Source organism: Lygodium microphyllum, chromosome 29 (genome assembly GCF_053477565.2).
Source record: "Lygodium microphyllum isolate KBCC chromosome 29, Lygodium_microphyllum_v1.1.10, whole genome shotgun sequence".
Lineage (NCBI taxonomy): Eukaryota > Viridiplantae > Streptophyta > Polypodiopsida > Schizaeales > Lygodiaceae > Lygodium > Lygodium microphyllum.
Genome location: NC_141163.1, coordinates 15,201,207 through 15,212,297, shown reverse-complemented (window position 1 = coordinate 15,212,297; position 11,091 = coordinate 15,201,207).

Sequence of the window (11,091 nt, the reverse complement as noted above, 5' to 3'; positions counted from 1 at the left end):
TAACTGTTGTTGCAGTTGTAAGCATATTTTTCAAATCCATCAACTTACCAGATGACAGGGTGGGGTGGACTGAATTGCCAATCTTGTTTATCACCTTGCCTAGAAACCATTTGAACCCTTTGACTCATTGGTATTCCAACACCAACTGGGCATCCCAAATACTTGAATCTCTCCCCAAGTTTCACCACTCTAAAACCATATTGCAATACCCATTGTTGCAGTCTTGCCAACTTAGCAAGAATAGCACCATTTTGGATTGATTTTTGAAGCTGAGATCTCCGCAAAGTCTTCATAAACCTTTAGTAAGGCATCCATAGAATTCTTATGACCAGCCACAAGGCAACGTTATCATTTGCAAAATATTGGGTTCCAAAGGATTGACCACTACGGTTCCGCGGTTGTAACCCTTTGGTCACTCCTTGGATCCTTTTGTCAATTTTCCTGAGCAAAGGATTTGTGATGAGGTCAAAAAGCAAAGGAGTATCCTTGCCCAATTGACCTTCTCAAAGCAAAGGGAGTGGAGGTTAATCCATTAATGTGGACACTAGCAAAAGCATTGCAAAGTAAGGCTCCAACTATCTTCAAAAAGACAGCCCCAAGCTGCTCAATGCTTTAAGAGTCCCCATGATAAATGACCAAACAACTCTATGGTAAGCCTTAACCTAGCCCATGTTGACAGTACAAAGTCAGTTTGCAAGTAGAGAGCATAGTCCATGGAGAGAATCGAGTGCACGTAAAAATCCATATTGATGGGGGTGCATGATTTTGGCAAATAGAAACATTGCTCTTATTGTAAGAGCCTTTTGCGAGAATTTTTACTAACAGTTCAACATAGCGAGTGGCTTAATCTTCCGAGCATTAAACAAGAATGCCGCAGGTGCATCGCCCATAATCTTCCAGTTAGCTTTCAATTGGACTTTGGTGGCGTGTACAACAAGCTCCTCTTGGTTGTTAAGGCGCAATCGGACTTCTGATGCATCCAATAACGTGAGTATTATGAGGGCAAGCCCTAGAAGCTCCAAGCAAGCCTTCTTGGCATTGCGCTTTGGAGTTAAGACGTCTTTTTGCCCTGAGACCTGCCATGTTTCGGCAGTGGGCATCCTGCACTTGGGCCGCATAAAGTCAGGAGATACAGACTGATCTCTCGCTCTGCACCATGTCTCTATAAGGGCACACACAAGCTTAGCATTATTAAGTGAAGATACATTAAATCCAAAGGGTGGCGTCCCATTTGTTGTTTAACCTAAGACTAAGATTCTAAAGGTACTTTAATTCTCAAAAGCAAGGACCATTTCTCTATTAACGAGCAATGCTAATAGAAGGCCCATTACAAAAAAGTCAAAAATATCTGTTACTTATTGACATGCGTTTAAGACATGCTATACTAGTGATTAGGGGGACCCCAAATACCAAGGCCTTGTATTCTCCTTAATTTCTTTGTTTGTTTTGTGTCATTATTCTTCACAATCCTCCCATTAATTTTAAGATTTTAAACGCTTTGCCTAATAATTCACAATGCTCTTTATATATCTTTTTTTAATAAACAAGGGAAGAATTGTATTACTATGAAAAACTATTTTTTTTGGGGGGCGATGATATTGTATTAAAAGAAGAAGAAGAAATATTTACAAGTGTATCCAACAGTTGGCTTGAAGGATAAGCCAATTAGATGTTAGTAGATCTAACATTTGCATAGATATGAAGGAGAGAATATTTGTACATAATTAGAGGGAGGGCTATGGTGATTGCGGTGATTGTGTAGTGGCCTGAAAATCCCCATAGGGCGGGGTACAATATAGTAGTAATCATGCTGTGGGTAGTAAGATATGGGAGCGTTATGATATTACAAAAAGAGGATGGCATGTATGATTATAAAGGAGATTTTAACATCTTCACGTTGCATCCTTGATTATGTTAAGGATGCCATTAAGCTATTGGGCTTAACTTTGAGCATTGGCCATGGCTTGAGCAGTCACACTCTGTCTTTTTGGCCTTTCATTCCTTTGTTGAAACTAGGCCTCTGAGCGTATGATCAATCCCTACTACCTTTGAATATTGCATCATTATGCTGAAATCACGTGTTGTTCTAAAGATAGATGGCTCAGAAGAAAGTCCAAAAAAGTGGGCAATCCATTAGAGTCCCCAAGGAGAATTCCAAGAGATCGATTGTGGGTGAAAGTCCCTGATGGTAGTGTGTAGAAAGAGCAATGCTTCTCGGTTGCACCTGCAATTCAAGAAAAATTTGAGAAATGGATTCAATCTCAACTTTGCATCTTGGACACATGCCATTTCCTAAGCCTACTCATAGAGCTTTCTCCCTCTTCCAAAGCTCTTTAGCTAGGATTAACCACATTAGCATGGATTTTTTGGTTGGTATGATGGGTGACCAGAATCTAAATTTCCATTGATATTTATCCCAATTAATGTGCTACCTCTCGTTTAGTTTAAGTAATACGTTTATGATTGGATGGCTCAAGGTTTGGGAGAGGGAGGAGTGGCTTGTCATTATCCCAACAAACCATTGCTTGGACAGATTTGGTGCCTGCCCTCTCTCATTGCATTAATGCAAGTGTCATCAAACTTATTCATAAGCATGATGACAAGTATCTCAAGTTTTGGTGTTTTTGGATAGCCTTGGAAAGATGTGGCCCTCCATTGGCTTATTTGAAGTTGTACGAGTGTTATTTCATCGTTTTTTAAGATTCAACTTTTTCTTAGTTTGGAGGGGGTTAAGCCATTTTTATTTTGTGCAATCTCATAGGTTTTTCCACACACGGACCCCTTTTTTAATAGGCTTTGAAGGCTATCCTAATAAGGTCAAGGGCAGTAGGACCACACCAAAAACTAAACTAGACTGAGAGTCAAAGGCTGACCAAGGGAGAGTGATGCTATGTTATTTTAGAGTTTGCTTTATTTTTATGCTTAAGCCATGCTGCCCAGATGTTTTTAGCAAGAGGGTGGCCAATCGTTGAGCATGGATTTGTCATCATGCTTATGAATAAGTTTGATGACACTTGCATTAATGCAGTGAGACCAAGTTGGGGACATATCTAGTTTGCTCAAGTAGTCTTGATACTACCTCTTGAACCTATGCTTTTGAAGAAGCAAATCTTGACTCTATTTCTTATCTTTCACCTTGGGATCAAAATACATTTTGTAGCTAACATAGTCTATGGAAGAGACATAGGTTCTCCTTTGAGTTCTAGAACATGTGGCGGGCATGTATATATTTCTAGAGTTAAGTAGTTCATATATCACCATGAACTATGTGATAAAAATGACATTTAGTATGGAATACAATATAAATGGGTTATTGCATGCATACTTGGTATTGGGGTATGTGCATGAAAAGGTGGACTTAATACATGTGTCCTTGACACTGGTAGCAACCTAGTAGCTCATTGGGATGGAGTGCCAAAACAAGGTGGTTTTTTTTGTGCTTTCTTGGAACCATCACAACATGTTCTTCAAAATAATGACTTTCTCTTGCTTAGTTTCTCTTTGAGCTTGGGTACTTTCTCTCTAAGTTTGAGATCCCAACCCCTCTCTCTCTCTCTTGGTAACTAACTTTCTCATTAACTTGGATGGTTACAACCATTGTGGGAGCTACCATTCTATCAATTTGTGAATCAAAATTGCTAAAATGTAGGTGAACAACCTATGTTATTTGTTTAATATTGTGTTGAATACAAGTGGAACTCTTTCTTCCTTTCAGTCACTTAAATGTGAAGATTCACTAATGAGCCTTGTAAAAATTACACGGCGCAGCGAACAGAATCTGAGAAAGAGATAGAGAGTACACAATAGATAAGAGGAGAATCAGTAAATTCTTTAGCTCCAAACAATTGATATAGAGATGGCTCTATCCACCCGTGCGCTTCCAATGTGTGAAGCTTAGATGGCGATCTAGACAGAAGATAGGTGAAGAGCTTAAGGCTAGCTGGAACAACAACTCTAACTGGGTGAAAGATGAATGATGGATGGCTGTGAAGGGGTTTAGCTTTTATAGCCCGTGAAGGCCATACCGACCTACCATATGAGCCTCCACTATAGTCAGCCAGGGAATATTCCAAGGAATATTCCCTTTACCATCGACGCCTCGAGTTGCTACCAGCTTAACCACTCCATCTAACCCAAAGATTAGACCCACAACGGTCACCTTTTTGCCATCCGGTCACATAGACCTCATTTGATATACAAGTCAAGACTCAACCAATGTTCGGGCTCACATTTGGCTTCTCCTCATAATGAGGGCCTTACAACTTTGAGCACCATGGATCATTGGTGAAACCTAATGAGGGTGGGGCATTGATCATATCTAACAAGCCTTTGAGAAGTTGAAGCCTTATTTTGTCATCAAGCTTCACGATAAATACATATGTTGCTACATAACACGTGCAAATGTCATACTTGAGGGGTGTTGTGAGCTTTGGTTTGCATATAGAAAGATGTGGTTGCAAGTGTAATATTTGTGGCCCAAATGATAGTTGCAATGCATGTGCACACTCTTTCTTAAGCATAACTTTGCTATGGGAATCAATTGTAAGTTCTAAGCATATTGATGCCTCCTACTATTCACTAAAGTATTTGATGGGAGAATGCACTTCTTGTGGACTTGCAAAAATGCCTCAATACCAAAGGGAGAAATCATTTACCAAAAAATTAATTACAGTAAAGATATTTGAGGATGAAAAATTTGGAAGCCCCAATAATGGGAAAAGTATAAGGAAAAAAGTTCTTTCATTCAAGGAGATGAAATACAACGAATTGTTAATTATGTTTTAAAGATCACTTGAGGAAGTTTATACAACATACTTTCATTTACATATGGCAAGTAGACAGTTCCAAGAGTCTATACTTCGTTTTCCTGAGGATATGGTGCTATCTATAGTGGATTTCACTGAGAACTACACATTCAAAGAGTAGAATGAGATCCAAACCATGCATTGGTACTTTGATCATGTTACAATCTTTGTTCACTGTACTTATGTGGGACTTGTTGGGGTGGTGAAAAAAATACTATCACTTCTATATATTTGATGACAAAACTTGTGATACCCTTTTTGTTCTACATTGTTTTATGCTAGACCATGGATGGTTGAAAGAGCTTGGTGTACCACTAGGGGAACATTGTGTATGGTCATATGAGGTAGCTTTAGAGTTCAAAGAAATTTTTTTGCTTTGTTGTTTGATATGGCTCACTTATAGGCATTGCAATGTCCCATCATTTTCATGTTCAGGTCATGGGAAAGGTGAGCATGATGGGGCCGGGGTTATCATTAAAAGGAATCTCATTCATGAGAATCTAAAGCCCAATGGGGTAAAGGTGCAATATACAAATGATGTGGTCTCATTTTTCAGGGATACCATGTCTACAGGGGTTGAAGCTACATATCCATCAAAGGCTAGAACAATGTCACAATTGTTTTGGGAAATCTAGGTAGATGAAGTGGATAGAAGCAAGAGATGGGACTATAAAGTTGTGCCTAATGCATGAGTCTACATTGTGTGCCTAGTTACTAAATAAGTAATGGAAAAACTCTAAGGTGCAAGACATTATCATGTTTTGTGGTGCTTGTATTCAAGGTCAATGGAGGAGGTGCTCCAACTCTGTATATGTGACCTCTTGTGAGTATGTATATGACTTGACTTATGAAGGACATCGGATGCTTTAAGTGATGCACTCCATGCTGGGGATAACTTTGCTCTCCTAGTAGCAGAGCATGATAATGATGAACTAGTGGATTTCTATGTTGTAAATATGTGTAGGAAAAAACTCGCATTGTTTCTCTAGTTGAGGACGTGGGAATGCCATTGCTTGGGGTTCATTTATGGTGAAGGGATTTTGGTACAAGTAAATGGTTGGAAGTCCTTATTTGTAAAATCTTATAAGTTCTAGTCTTAAAATATACCTTGCATCCCATCTTGTGTGGGTGATTAAGTTCAAAATGGAAAGAGAAAAGTTAAGGGCATTTTTAATGGCCCATGATGTATATGAAGCCATTTACAATAGCATTCCCTTTAACATGTAAATTTTTTTTACCCATGTTGTTGTAGAGTTCTCATAGTAAATCTTGCTCATTACTTGATCATTTGTGAGAACTACCACCAGTAACTTGGTAACTACCAACTTTGTGCCACTAGACATTGCTTGAAATAGGGAATACCTATCACCCAAAACTCATGCCACAAGTTGGTTGCTACCATGAGTAAGTTGGTAGATACTACAAGTCGGATGGGAGCTACCACAAGTAAGGTGGTAGCTACCAATTGAATTTTGCTAGACACTTACTTAGAACACATGACATAAATTGTATGTTGGTAGCTACCAATTGAATGCTCCTACTACACTTTAAAGAATAGATAACACATTATTTGTGAAGAGTACAAATAATAAGTTGGTAACCACTACTCAATAAGGTAGTAGCTACCAATGAAATGTTGTTGCTACACACTACTCATAATAGAAAATGCATTATTTCTGAAAAGTGCAAAACATAAGTTGGTGCTACCACAAAAATTAATAAGGTGGTAGCTACCAACTAATTATTGCAACTATACACTATTCAAAACAATGTTCGAGAATCAACCTCAACATTTGTAAGAAGTACCACCAATAAGTTGGTAGCTACCAAATTCATGCTATTTTGAACTCACTACCCTTCTCAAAATATCTGGATCTCATGATATTAAACATAATTATATCACAATGACTTTTTAAAAGGATTGTACATATCTTTTGATGTTAGTACACAAATCTTATTTGAAATACTCACCCACTTTTAGTTGTTCATTGACACAACCCACCACAAGATATGTGGTAGCTACCAAAGGAATTCTAGTAGACACTAATCAGAACAAACCACACTTCAAAACCCATACCTTCTAGTGTCTATCATAGTTGGTAGCCAACACGTACAAGATGGTTGCTACCAATAGCTACATGAGGCTAGCCACAACCCAAATTTGATAGCACATTATTTGTGAAAAGTACAAACTATAAGCTGGTAGCTACCACAAGTAAGGTAGTAGCTATTGTATGTAAGGTGGTAGTTACCAACTAAATCTTGCTACTACACACTCCTCAAAATAGACTGCACATTATTTATGAAACCTACAAAGAATAATTTTGTAGCTACCACAAGTAAGGTTGTAGTAGCTACCACATGGAAGTTGATTGCTACCAACTAAAAGTTGCTACTGCACACATCACACCACTCAATAAGATGGTAGCTGCCAATTGAATATTCCTACTACACACCACTCAAAACAATGTTCTAGAACCAACCTTAATATTTGTGAGAGGTACCACCATAAGTTGATAGCTACCAAATTTGTGCTATTTTGAACTCACTATCCTTCTCAAACTCTATATATCTTATGATCTTAAATATAAAACTTATTTCACAATAGAAAATTGTACATATCTTTTGATGTTAGTACACAAATCTTATTTGACATACTCACCTACTTTTAGTTGTTTACTGACTCTTGACCCACTTTTCTTTGGTTGCTACCACAAGATAGGTGGTAGCTACCAATGAAATTACAATAGACACTTCTAAGAACAAACAACACTAGAAAACCCATGCCTTGTAGTGTCTATCTCAGTTGGTAGCCAACACATATAAGATGGTTGCTACCATAGTTGCATGAGGCTACTACACAACTTATATTTGATAGCACATTATTTGTGAAAAGTACAAGAAGCTATAAGTTGGTAGCTACCATAAGTAAGGTAGTAGCTACTATATGTAAGGTGGTAGCTACCAACTAAATCCTGCTATACATAGTACTTAGAACAAAATGCATACTATTTATGAAAACTACAAATAATAAATTTGTAGTTAGCACAAGTAAGGTGGTAGCTACCACAAGGAAGTTTGTAGATACCAACTAAAAGATGTTACCACACACAACACACCATTCAAGATGGTAGCTACCATAAGGAAGTCGGTAGATACCAATTGAAAGTTGCTACCACACATAACACACCACTTAGTAAGATGGTAGCTACCAAATGAATGCTACTACTACAAACTATTGAAAACTATGCTCCAGAATCAAACTTAACATTTGTTAGAGGTGCCATCATTAAGTTGGTAGTTATCAAATTCATGTTATTTCGAACATAGTAGCCTTCTCAAACTATGTATGTCTTATGATATTAAACATAAATCTTATTTCATGGTAAATTTTTTAAAGGAATCGATACATATCATTTTATGTTAGCACACAAACCTCATTTGACATACTCACCCACTCTTAGTTGTTTATTAATTGTTGACCCACTTTTATTAGGCTACTATCACAAGATACATGGTAGCTCTACTGATAGAATTCTGATAGACACTTGGTGCCCAAATTCGGATGCTGTATGCGTATGTAGCGAGCGTCAGAAGGTCCGCAAGAACAAAGAACTCTACTTTTTGCTCAAAATCCAAGAGAATAGACTTGCATGACATGAAGCAAGAAGACCAATTGGGTACAATCTCCCCCCACACCTTGTGTGAGCGCTCCACAAAGCATGTATTTAATATATTATTCATCTCCAAGCTAAAAAATAGCCCAAATTTACAATTAGCATGCTTTAGCTTTCCTGTTTGCTTTTGTCCAAATAAAGAATAAAGCAGTTGGGCACCCCAAGAGTCGGGCTGTGCCCAAATACAATGACCAATAATGAATATTTAAATCGTGCACCCATGCGCATAAAAAATAATAAATATATATCAAGCACTTTAATAAATAAGCACATCAAAATAAATATTGGCACCATGTCTAAGACGCGCATCCATAAAAAATGATAATTTCTTCTAAATAACTTGAATACACACTATCGCCCAGTGCTTCCCAGTGCCACCGTCGCGTGCACTACACATCAACTGAAGCATTCACAATTGCTAGAAAATAATAAAATTAAACCAATAAAAGTGAATACCTGGCAGTCTTTAGCTATAAAATAAATAAATAGGTTGGAACTCTGTCCTAACCTTAATTTAATACGTGTGCGTACTCTAAACTCATAAACGTCCATTAATTTAAATATGTATTTTGCACAAACACCCGCTATGGAATCACCCACTTGAACATTAAATTAAGGAGACGCTCGAAAAGGATAGGCATCCCCATTGACTTTTTGCACAAGGAATCCACCTTGTGCACGAGCTCGACAAATAAATATAATTTTATAGAATCCACCGCAAAACCTCACGGAATCCACCATGGAATATGCCTCTTGGAATCATACCCCCGGGGTGGGATAGCAATTGTCCTCAATTGCTATTAGCTCAATGTGGAGGGAGCAGTGAGGGGTAAGCACTTAGGTCATGAGCGTGCATCCATTGGGTTTCTTCAATAGGATGATTTTTAAATTTCACCAAATATCTAGAATATCTATGGCCAGTTCTAGTGGTCATAAAGTCGGTATCTAAAATAGTCTCAGGTTCAAGGATTTCAGTTTCTTCTTCTAACAAAGGAGGATTTTCATAGACAAGATGGACAAGTAATTGGCCTTTGAAAGATCGTAACAAACTGATATGAAAAGTGTTGTGGATTTTCCAATGTTGGGGTAGTTCTAATTTAAAGGCATTGTCATTGATTTTGTGAATGATTTTGAAAGGTCCATAAAATCTAGGAGCTAGCTTTACAACAAGGTGTTTCTCAACACTTTGTAGTCTTTGTTTTTCAAATAGTAACCAAACATAATCATCAACTGTGAAATTCATAGATTTTCTTTTCTTGTTTTCTTGTTTAGTATATGATTGCTGGGCTTTCACAATCATATCTTTAACTCCATAAAAAATAGTAGCATGCATATTGGCAATATCATCAGCAACTTTAACTTTGTTTGACAATGAAGTAAGAGGTATAGGCAATCTATATCCATAAATGATTTTAAAAGTTGCTTTTCATGTAGCTGTATGTGGAGTGTTATTGTATGCAAACTAAAGTAAATGTAAGTGTGTACTCCATATTTGTCGTTTTGAAATTGTATATGCACGTAAAAGATCCAAGATTGTATTGTTTATAGCTTCTGTTTGCCCATTTGTTTCAGGATGAAATACAAATAAAAAATCAATCTTTGTGTCTAAATTAGCAAACAAAGTAGTCAAAAAATTATTGCAGAATCTAGAATCACGATAAAAAATAGTAACTTTTGGTAAACTATGGTTAGTGAAAACAATTTTTAGAAACAATTGAGTACCTTGAGATATAGGTAATGGTTTCTTGTATGGAATGAAATATGCCTGTTTGCTAAACCGGTCTATAATAGTCCAAATCATATCGTGATTAGCTTGAGTGTTAGGTAAACTAGTAATAAAATCCATTGAAATATGTTCCCATGGTCTTTCAGGAATTGGTAAAGGCATTAACAAACCATACTGCTTACCATGGTGTTGCTTAACTCTTTGACAAATTAAACACTCAGATACAAAGTTAGAAACATCAGATTCCATCTGTGGCCAATAAAAATCTTCAATCAAAGTACGTAAAGTGAAAATAATACCTCTATGGCCTTGATATGGGGGACAATGAATTTCGTGCAACACAAATGATCTAAATGAAACGATTACACATAACCTTTTCTCATAAAACATAAATCCATCAACATAAGACAATGAATCAATTGGAATCCAGTTATTGTCAATTAATTTATTCCAATCAGCTTGAAAACTGGGGTCTTGATCATAGGTATCTTTCACAGGGATAAGAGAATCAAAAGATATCACAGAGATATTATAAATAATTGGTCTTCTACTCAAGGCATTTGCAACAACATTTTCTTTTTCGGGTTGATATTGGATAAGTGGATGAAAACTTTGAATAGAAGCAGCCCATTTAATGTGTTGGTCAGATATTTGTGGCTAACTAAGGAGATGTTTGATACTTTGTTGGTCAGTGGTCAATTTTTAATCATGAATTCATATCCCATTGAATAGTGTTTCCATTGATGTAAAGCTTGTACTATAGCTAGCAATTCTTTATCGTAGGTAGAATGCTTGAGTTCAGAGGGTTTAAGCTTGCAACTGGAGTAGGCTATGGGATGGGAATCTTGCATAAGAATAGCTTCTATTCTAGATCCACTAGCGT